The sequence below is a fragment of the Furipterus horrens genome, unplaced genomic scaffold (genome assembly GCF_987537825.1).
Source record: "Furipterus horrens unplaced genomic scaffold, mFurHor1.1.pri manual_scaffold_12, whole genome shotgun sequence".
NCBI lineage: Eukaryota > Metazoa > Chordata > Mammalia > Chiroptera > Furipteridae > Furipterus > Furipterus horrens.
The window spans coordinates 50,666,164-50,677,153 of record NW_028327182.1 but is presented as its reverse complement, the minus strand read 5'-3'; positions in this window follow the sequence as shown (position 1 = coordinate 50,677,153).

The following is a 10,990-nucleotide window of genomic DNA, read 5'->3' as shown; positions in this document are numbered from 1 at the left end:
TCCCAGCACACAAAAGCCCTGGACCGGACGGCTTCACAAGAGGATTTTACCACACATCTAGGGAATAGCTAACTCCATTCCTCCTCAAATATTTCAAAAAATTGAAGAAGAGGGAAGAGTCCACAACTCTTTTAATGAGACTAGTATCCTAATTCCAAAATCAGGTAAAGAAACAACAAAGAAAGAAAACTACTGGCCAATATCGCTGATGAACTTAGATGCTAAAATCCTCAACAAAGTATTGGGAAACCAGATGCAGCAATACATTAAAAAAACCATACACCATAATCAAGTGGATTCATCCCAGGTATTCAAGGATGATACAATATTCGCAAATCAATAAATGTAATACATCACGTAAAAAAATTGAAAGACAAATTTTACATGACAATATCAATAGATGCTGAAAAATCATTTGATAAAGTACAGCACCAATTTATGATAAAAACACTCAGCAAAGTGGGAGTAGAGGGAGCATGCTTCAACATCATAAAGGCCATATATGAGAAACCATGGCCAATATTATACATAATGGGGAAAAACTAAAAGTTTTCTCCCTAAGATCAGGCACGAGACAAGGGTGTCCACTTTCACCACTTCATTCAACATAGTATTGGGAGTTCTAGCTGCAGCGATCAGACAGGAAAAAGAAATAAAAGACATCCAAATTGGAAAGGAGGAACTACAACTATCATTGTTTGCAGATGACATGATAGTGTACATAGAAAATCCTATAGGCTCCACCAAAAAACTACTTGACCTAATAAGTGAATTTGACAAAATAGTGGGATACAAAGTCAATATTCAGAAATCAAAGACATTTCTATGCACCAAGAATGAAATATCAGAATCAGAATCTAGGGGGAAAAATCCTATTTATTATAGGAACAAGAAAAATAAAGTATCTTAGAATATACTTAACCAAGGAGGTAAAATAACTGTACTCAGAAAAATACAGAACATGGAAGAAAGTAATTAAGGAAGGTACAAATAAATGTAAGCATATACCATGTTCATGGATGGGAAGAATTAATATCCTTAAAATGTCCATACTAACCAAGCAATCTCCCTATTAAAATACTAATGGCATATTTCACAGATATAGAACAAATATTTCAAAAATTTATATGGAGCCATAAACAACCCCAAATAGCCTCAGCAATTTTGAGAAAGAAGAACAAAGTAGGAGGGATCACAATACCTGATATTAAACTATATTACAAGACCACTGTAGTCATAACAGTTTGGTACTGGCATAAAAACAGACACATAGATCAATGGAACAAAAGAGAAATCCCAGAAATAAACCAAGTCTCTATGGTTAACTAATGTTTGATTAGGTGGCAGGAGCATAAAATGGAGTAAAAATAGCTTCTTCGATAAATGGTGTTAGAAGATCTGGACAGGTATGTGCAAAGCAATAAAACTAGCCCACCAACTTACACCATACACAAAGATGGATAAAAGACTTAAATATAAATTGCAACACCATTAAAGTTCTAGAGGAAAACATAGGCAGTAAAATTCCAGATATCCCACACAGCAATATTTTCACCAATATATCTCCTAAGGCAAGGGATATAAAGGAAAGAATCAACGAATGGCACTACATCACATTGAAAAGCTTCTGCTCAGTGAAAGAAAACATCAGCAAGATGAAAAGGGAACCAACCATATGGGAAAACATATTTGCCAAGGATACCTCAGACAAGGGTTTGGTCTCCAAAATATATAAATAACTTGTATGAATCCACACCAGGAAGACAAAATATCCAATTAAAAAATGGGCAAAGGACCTGAGCAGACACTTCTCCAAGGAGGACATACAGAGGGCCCATACACATATGGCAAGATGCTCAACATCACTAGCCATCAGAGAGAAGCAAATTAAAACCACAATGAGATACCACCTCACACCAGTCAGAATGGCCTTCATTAACAAATGAACAAACAACAGTGCTGGCAAGGATGTGAAGAAAAGGGAACCTTAGTGCACTGTTGGTGGGAATGCAGACTGGTGCAGCCACTATGGAAAACAGTACGGCATTTCCTCAAAAAACTAAAAATGGAACGGCCTTTTGACCCAGTGATCCCACTGCTGGGATTATACCATAAGAATCTTGAAGCACCAATTCAAAAGAAGCTATACACCTCTATGTTCATTGCAGTGTTATTTACAATAGCCAAGTGCTGAAAACAGCCTAAGTGCTCATCAGTAAATGAGTGGATCAAAAATTGTGCTACATTTGCACAATGGAATACTACACAGCAGAAAGAAAGATGGAATTCCTACCCTTCTCCACAGTATGGGTGGAACTGGAGAGTATTATGCTAAGTGAAATAAGCCAAGCAGAGAAAGACAAATACCATATGATCTCATCTATAAGTAGAACCTAATGCACAAAAATAAACAAATGAGGAAAATAGAACCAGTAACATGGAAATAAGAAACAAACTGACAGCAACCAGAGGGGAGGAGGAAAGGAGATAACAGGAAAGGAAGGTAAGGGCCTAATTAAGCAACAATTAAAAAGGACCCATGGACATGAATAACAAGGTGGTGATTAACTGTGGGAGCAAGAGGGTGTGTGGCACAGGGGAGACCAACGGGGGAAAAACTGGGACAACTGTAATTGAACAACAATCAAGTACAATAAATGAGGGGGGAAAAGAATAGGTGCTCAATATCATCAATTATTATCCCTTCCCATTTTGTGTTTCATTTGCTATAGAAATAGATAACCTGAATCTTCACCTTTTATTCTAGGTCTTGTTGGTTGGGAATATTGGTCCTAGTAGTGTGTTTATTTGGACAGTCTTCTTACAACAAAACAAGCTGAGGTCCCATGGAGCTGATCATACAGACAAGGTATTTATACTGGATATGTTGATACTGGCTTGTAGAAGAGAAAATACAGTACACAGTCTACTCTCCTATGTGGAAGACACACCATGACAAGTGGCCATGACTTCTGTACTCCTGGAGATAAGATGGCCACAGACCCAATAGGTACTAATGGTGGCCAGCATACTCTCTTGGCTGGATTAACCCTAATTTGATCATTTTGGGCAAAGCTATAACCATAAACATCACTGTAAATCCATAAATTAAGATTTCCTAAACAATTCTCGGAAGGCGGTTCTTGGCAGAACTTAAATCCCGAGGAAGCAAAGAGAAGCCTGAAACAAAATGCAGATGCCCTTCATGGAACATTTCCTTTGTTATGGAGAGCAGTTTTAACAAAGAAAAATGACTTCTTAGGGTTTCCATATAGCGTCCCAAATGCAACTAAGCCAGCAGTATCCTTGGAAAAGTAATGGTGTCCTCAGAAAAGTAAACTTGGTTCCACATAGGTTAATGTCTACAAAGTAAGAATATTCAGGAATCCTGGGAATGTTTATATTCTACTGGGTGGGAAGGACTGGTAAAGCCCTCTTCCCATGTTGTTGTGAGGTGCTCTACTACAAGGACACCCAAAAGGAGGTAGCGGGTGGTAGCAGTCTATGTCTAAACTTTTAGATCCCCATCTGTGTGGTGCCCTCTGGGGTTTATTTGGATTTTCTGAATCAGCATCCCTGAAGAGGGTCTGTAATTAGACATCTTAGAAATCAACAGAAGGGACTAGAGGGAGGAGTAGGGGTGAGAGGACAGAAAGAGAGGGAATAGAAAGGGAACTATTGCTGATGAAATATCTGCTATGCATTGGACACCTTATGTAACAATAAATAATAGTAATAATAGTATCTTACATTATTGAGCATTTACTATGCTCTAGCCTCTGTTCTGGCTACTTTACATATGTTTTATCATTAATGCCTTTTGGAAACCTTATGAAGTGGGTATTATTATCATTATTCCTATTTATAGGTGGCAAGACACTGAGTAACTTGCTCAAGCAGATATAGCTTGAAAGGGGTGGGAGTAGGATATAAGTTCACATTACTTCATTTAATACTCACAACAACCCTATAATATAGATTTATATCATCTCTATGTTATAGATAAGGAAACTAAGGTCCTTGGACCACCAACATCAACATCATTCAAGAGCCTGTTACAAATGCAGACTCTTGGGCCCCACTTCAGATCTACAGAGTCAGAGTCTATTCAGAACCACTCAGCTAGACCAGAGGGCTGCAGTGGGTCTCAAAGTTGTATATGCATAAGAGTCACGCAGAGACTATGTTAAAACCTATATTCCTGGATGGGTCTATCCCCTAGAGATTCAGAATCCATGGTATTTCCCAGTAGTTTTCTGGTCCCCTCTAGAATTGCTTCTACCAAGTACTTTTTTAGATCACATCATCTACCATTATTAGCTAATATTAAAAAGCAAATTTGTCATACTAGTTAAGGAGTATGTATCAAAGTTTTATTTATCCTGAGAGTTGACAGACTTTTTCTAGATAGGCCAGATAATATATATTTTAGGCTTTGTGAGCCATTTGGTCTGTCTTATGTCACAAAAGCAGCCATAGACAACAAGTTAACAAATGAATGTGATTGTTTTCCAAAACAACTCAACTCCTCCTCATTTAACTCATAACTGAGGGAACCTCCAGTGATGGCAATGAGACCTAGTTCAGAGGGTATTTGAAAGTAAGAGGCCTGTTTTAAAAAGGAGGAGGGGGGGGGAGGGGGAGGAGGGGGAGGAGGGGGAGGAGGAGGAGGAGAAAGCAGAGGAACATAGTTAAAAAAATGAAATGGCAATAAGTATATACCTATCAATAACACTTTAAATGTAAATGGCTTAAATGTTCTCTGGTGTATTTAAAGAAGAGGGATTTAAATACAGACAGGAAAAGACTAAGTGAAACAGCTAGTACTGTAGGAGAGGAAAAACAAGTTTCCCTCTACTCTGCTAGGTTCTTGGCTGTCCTGCCTGTAGTAAGAGAGACTAACAAAAGAAAAACAAACAATTTTAATTAGGTATATAAGGGATCTGCACAAAGATAGGAGACTCAAAAGCTGCCAGACAATTGAGGCTTATCTTTCATCTTGAGCTAAGGTAAATGATAGGGGTCAAGAGCTTCAAAGGGAAGGAAGACAATTCACAGAAATAAGAAGAGCAAATGAGCGTGCTCTCCCTCTGGGGAGCATGGCTTCGCCATTCTCTTCCTGCTTCTCACCCCTACCCCCACTTCTTTCCCTACAGGCATGTATCTCCTAAATGCTAAGGGTCCCCACAAGACTTGCAACCAGAGGAGCTATATGCAGCTACAACTTGTCCCAGGCTAGCCCCCTGAACCTGTCTCCAAGGCCCTCTTTCTGTGACTTCCCAGTGAGCTAAAGCAGCCCTGCCTGGGCTCTCCTGTTGCTTTTTCTATAGTAAGCCCTTCCTTGTTTCACTGTCCCCAGATTTAATAAACGTACTCTCAGTCATCTGGACTCATGTTGTAAAATCTTTCCTGAAAAAAAAAAAAAGAAGAAGAGAAAATGTTTGATAAGCAAATGTTTTCCCTGCTATGTAGACAAGTCTCTCAGCTCTCTTACCAGTACAGGCTCCTTTTCTAATTTCTTTTAGACAGTTAAGAGGGAGGTAGAAAGCTTTTCCTGAATTTGCTGAGTCTTGTTTGCCTTAAGGTCAAAATAATCCACATGATAAAATGGCACATTCTGTTACTGGAGTAAAGGAGTCCATTTACCTGCTTGCATCAAAGCCCAGTCGAAGGAGTTTGCAGCCAAAAAAGTAAGGATTTATTAGTTGAGGAAATGGCATCAAGCCTGAACTCACAGGCAAGCTCAAAGACCTGGCTCCCCAATGGCTTCCAGTGGATTGGTTATATAGGGGAAAATCATTACTTATGGTGGCTAAAGGAAGTAAGATCATGGGATCTACTGATTGGTTGGAGCCAGGGTGGAGAGTACTTGATCATTGTATCAGGCCAAGACATCAGCCATGGCATTGTTCTCTCTGGTGTCACGGGCTTGGGATTAAAACACAACCGAAGTCAATATGTTATCTTGAGCTTGATGAAAAGTGATTCTGTGGTCAACAGACCTGAGGCTTTGTTCTTGTGACAGTTTGATACTGACCAGAATCTCATGTCCTAAGGGCTTAATAATTAAGGAAAAGAGAAAGGGTCATGTTAAAGAAATGGAGTTTCTGTGGTTTCTGTGTGGTTACAACTCTAAACCCCCTCAATGTCAGATTAACTTTATTTGGCTGATTAAATTAACATCTTAGGGGTTAATTTTTCTAGTAGGCTTAAAATCCTAGTACCGTATTAATTTCTTCAAGGTAATCTTTCACCTTACAGGACTATAAATAGTCATTGCTTCTATCGGTTGTATATTATATTTAATTTTAAAATAAGAACTGTGACAACAAACTTTCATTCCCCCAGAGTATCAAATGAAAGTCCCATTTGATATGCTCTTGCTTTTATTCAAGCAAGCATATTATTTCCTAATAACAGAAAATGCAGAGCAAAAATAAAATCAGGTAATCATCATTTTATCATTTCCCAAGTGTGGAATAACTTTTCTCATTTGCATTATATGGAAAAGCCCTATGACATTCAGCGCTGTTGCAAAGATTGTTGTTGAGGACATGTGTATAGATGTAGATGTGAACAAAGCAAATGTTACAAAGCGGCTGTCCCCAGATTCCCCAGAACCCCTGGTTTTGGGGATGTGGGAGGGAAAAAGTGCAGCTTTTAAGGTCCAGTACTTTGCATATCTATGGCAGGTTGGTATTTAGGGCCAGTAAAAGTGTGAATGATACTGTTTAAGAGTACTTTGGATATCAATGGCAAGGGGGTAGCCAAGCCTTTCTTGAAGGGGAGATCCAGAAGGAAAGGAGAGCCATTAGGTTTAAAAAAAGGTAGGCAGAGCCATTCAGTCTGAAAGAAGGAAAGGAACCAGGCAGAATGGAAGGCAGCAGCCATTTGGCGTGCTGGGCCACGCAGTTTAAAAAACCTGCAAAGGCACCGTGCAAGTCTGCCATGCGGACTCGTGTGCAGGAAAAGAGCCATGATGTAGCAGCTAGGCAGCTTTGTAGGAGAGCTAGTTCACTTACGGGAGAGGGCCATGAGGCCTAGGCTAGTGAGAAAGCAGGCCTGCTGCTGCTTTGACTGTGCAAGCTCCAGCGGATTTGGATGCCACCAAGGACTCTGCCTGGTAGACTGCTGGAACTCGGGACATGCGGAGAGGACACTCTCAGGACTTATGTCTTTCCTGGACTTCACCATGATCCACAGTAACATGGCACATGCTTTCCTGGACTATTATATGGAACCTGATGACATCATATCTCATCTCTTGAAGAAAGGAGCTGACAGATAAGAAATGGGGTGCTTCTGGGCATGTTTTTTGGCTCATAGTCTTTTGGGAAGCAAGGGAAATGCTGGGTCTCATGGGGGAACTAGGCTCTGAGCTGAAGTGCTCATAGCGCTACCCCCCCACCCCAAGTTGGAATACTGTAAAGACCAGTTTTTCTCAGCACTAATTGTTGAGTCTTACACCAAGGCACCATGTGAATGAACCCCCCTTTTCTCAGTAACACTAATTCTATATTTGTATCCCAGATTGAAGTTTCATGCTGTGACTTTTGATGAACTTCACTGACCTTAGCAAGCATTTCAAAGTTTTCTAGTTTTTGATTACCTGTGTTCCTTAAAATGTAGCCATAAATATTTTTGTTAGTAACAGCTGGAATGTCATGACAATGGAGATAAATATCAAACTGGTGATAGTATTGATTATAGACAATCATCTATCACAAGACCACCAGGAGGTATAACCCCTGGAGCTACGGCATTTTTTTGTCCCTTTGTTTTTTCAGTCATTAGTGTGAGAAACGCTCATAATGAAAAACCGGGACACAGGACTTGAGCAATAAAGCGAGGCCTTTATTCACGAGTCTGCAGAGCCAGGTGCACCCTCACAGCCAGGAGAATGTGCGCCCCAAATAGACAAAGGAACCTGGTTTTATAGTCTTGGCTTCCCCACCCTGAAATTGCCACCCTAAAGTGAGAGCGATTAGCTTCCCCACCCTAACGCAACTAGTTTCCCCTCCCATCTCCTTCTTCCCCGTTTCTCCATGACGGGATACTCCAGAGTTACAATCTAACTCGTTCATCTAAATGCCCCTATTGTGATTTGTGAATATGCTAATGCTGTCAATTTCCTTCTCAGAGATCCTTTAATTACATTTGCCCTTTGTTACCAATGACTTTTTACTGGTTTGGGAGTCACTATGTCCTTGTTTCCAACATTAGTACCTGAGTTATACTATACAAGTAAATAATGTACTGTAACAGGGGTCTGTTAGCAGAGAAAACTTTATGCAAAACTAGGTTGGATGTCTACCCCAGCCCAATCTTCCATAAGTAAATTACCACATAATGAATTTTTACATTCTATGGAGTTGTTTGTTTCATCTTTTGGTCTAAAGACTCCTGTATACCTTTGCCCCACTATCAAACAACTTGACTTTTAGGATATCATCTTGTAATGGGGTAGGTGAGAGCATGGGTCCCCTGGAAAGCAGGGGGACCCCACTATTCCCCTCAAATCCTGCAAAAAGGCAAGGAGGGGGTGGGAAAGATTACCCAGAGAAAAAAGCACATTTGAGGCACATTGCATAATAAAGGCAGATTAACAGCCTCTGCCTTCCTGAAGGGAGGAGATGGGGAAGAAGGCTGTTGCCCAGAGGAAATTATGTGACCTTAAGAATGTGCACCTGACAGAGTGACTCATGGCATAGCTAGGGAGGAAGCTCATACAGTGCCTGTGTGAGCTGTGGGGGCCAGATTCCCACCCTGGATGCCTATGTATGTCTGGGATACTTTTGCCCTGACTAAAAATGGCAACCAAAAGAGGGTCAAAGACACTGGGGACTGACAAAAATGGTGGACACTAATGCACCATAAGAAGAGTCGGATGTTCGGTCACACAGGAAGTTCTGAGCCAAACCTTTAAATTGGAATGTGCCGAGAAACAAGAGGTCTGTTGGTGGGTCTGTTAGTAAGGCTGGAGCTCTGGAGGCCTGTTGGAAACATCCAAAGGTTTGAGGGTAAGGCCTGAAAATCTGTTTTAACAAAATTCCAGGTGATGCTGATGTCACTGGTTTGTGGATCACATTTTCTATAGTAACAATCTATAGTAGAGGTTCTCAGAGGGTGGTTCCCAGACTGTCAGAATCAGCACCAGCATAAACTTGAGAGAAATGCATATTTTAGGGCCCCAACCCAGACCCTCTGAATCAGAAACTCTGGGGGTGGGTGTCTACAGAGATACAAAGACCCAAGGAAAAACCTGAGACTGAAAATCTACCTCTGGAAGTGGAGGACTGGGAAAGACCAAAGAAAGAGGCTGGCCACTTCAATCTGGTGATTAAGACTTTATTAAGGGAGGTTTACATATAAGGTGTGTCTTGGGCAACTACAGTACAAGATGGCCCCTTGCTACTTGGCAGGTACTAGAGAATTATATAAGTAAAGGGGTGGATAGTCATGGGTACAAATACATGAATGCTACGAAGTATGGGAATTACCTTACATGCTTGACCAGGTCAGGACAACAACCTGTTCCAGGAACCAGCACATAGCAGGAGGTAGAGGAGAGATGCTTATTTGTCAGAATAAGCAGAAGTTACCATCAGACAGTCTCTAAGGGGGGTTTTCAGAAAGCAGCGTCCATTCTGGCCGGGGGACAGATGACGATTGTGTCATAGAACAGTTTCTCCTTGACATTGGAGCCCAGAAGTGTGTTTTAAACAAGAGTCACCAACCCCCGGGTCACAGAACTGGGCTGCACAGCAGGTGATTGGTGAGCAAGTGAAGCTTCACTCACATTACCACCTGAGCTCTGCCTCCTGTCTCTCCCCATAACCCCAGTCCTGGGAAAATTGTCTTCCATAAGACTGATTCCTGGTGCCAAAAAGGTTGGGGACCACTGTTTTAACCCACCCTCTAGATAATTCTCATCTCATGGCACATATGAACTGATTACTCAAATTCAGCAGCACACCAAAAATATTATATTGATGCATTCACACCAGACAGATCTTGCTGTATTGACTGTTGTCATTTGTTAAGTTTGAGAATCTAGGGGGAAAGAGGTCGGTGCCCCTGACTAAATAGCAAGTATTGCATGTTTTAAAAATTCTGGTGGCACACTGGTTGAAAATCGTTGTTCTACAGAATTTGAGAACCACGGCTCCAGAAACCCAGAGGGAAGAAAGCTGACATTTATTATAAGGAAAAAGTAATGAATTGTTGTGGAAGTAAGACAGAAATAAAGAAAGATCACATTTGGTTCTATTTATGTTCCAAGTATGAACAGTAAAATTAGTTGTTGTAACCTTGGAATCTGCGCATACTTGTTTTAAAAAATTTTTTTGCCCCCATCCCCCCATCATCACAAATAGAACTTCTTAGAACATTTTCAGATTTTCGGGACTTTGCACAGAGAAAAGCAATGACAAACTGTGGCCCTGGTACAGATGGCAGGAGGGAGTACCTGGGGTTGAGGATTAAGGACAGGGAAAGGGACACCCACTGTTCTGAGGCCACCACAACATAGCCAGAGGTCTTGGAGAGGGGATGTGTTGAATATGGTAATAATTGCTCCAGTGTCATTAATCCATGACTGCCTTATGCCTAGATTATGGCAAACAACTGATCCCTACTGGCCTTTCAGGCTCAAGCTCTACCCACCCTTCACCCACACCATAGTGAAGTGTTTTGTAGGCTCCAGCTCCTGGTTACACCATGTGTTCTTGCCTTTCCCCTCTCCTTTTTTCTACAAGACCCTTCCTCTACTTCCTTCAGCACCCTCTCCCTGTGTGTGCCTTTTTTGCTCCTGTCTCGTGCCTTCCCTTGTGCTGGCCAGTAACAGAATAGATGTTTCAGTCATCTGCTAGCTCAGCCTCCATCTGTTGGTCCTAGGGTAGATTCCTGCCCCCTCCTTGCAGCCAGTTCAATATACACTGTTTATCTGGGCAAGCGATGCCAAGGAGGAATAAAACAGTCTGTCCCTAGG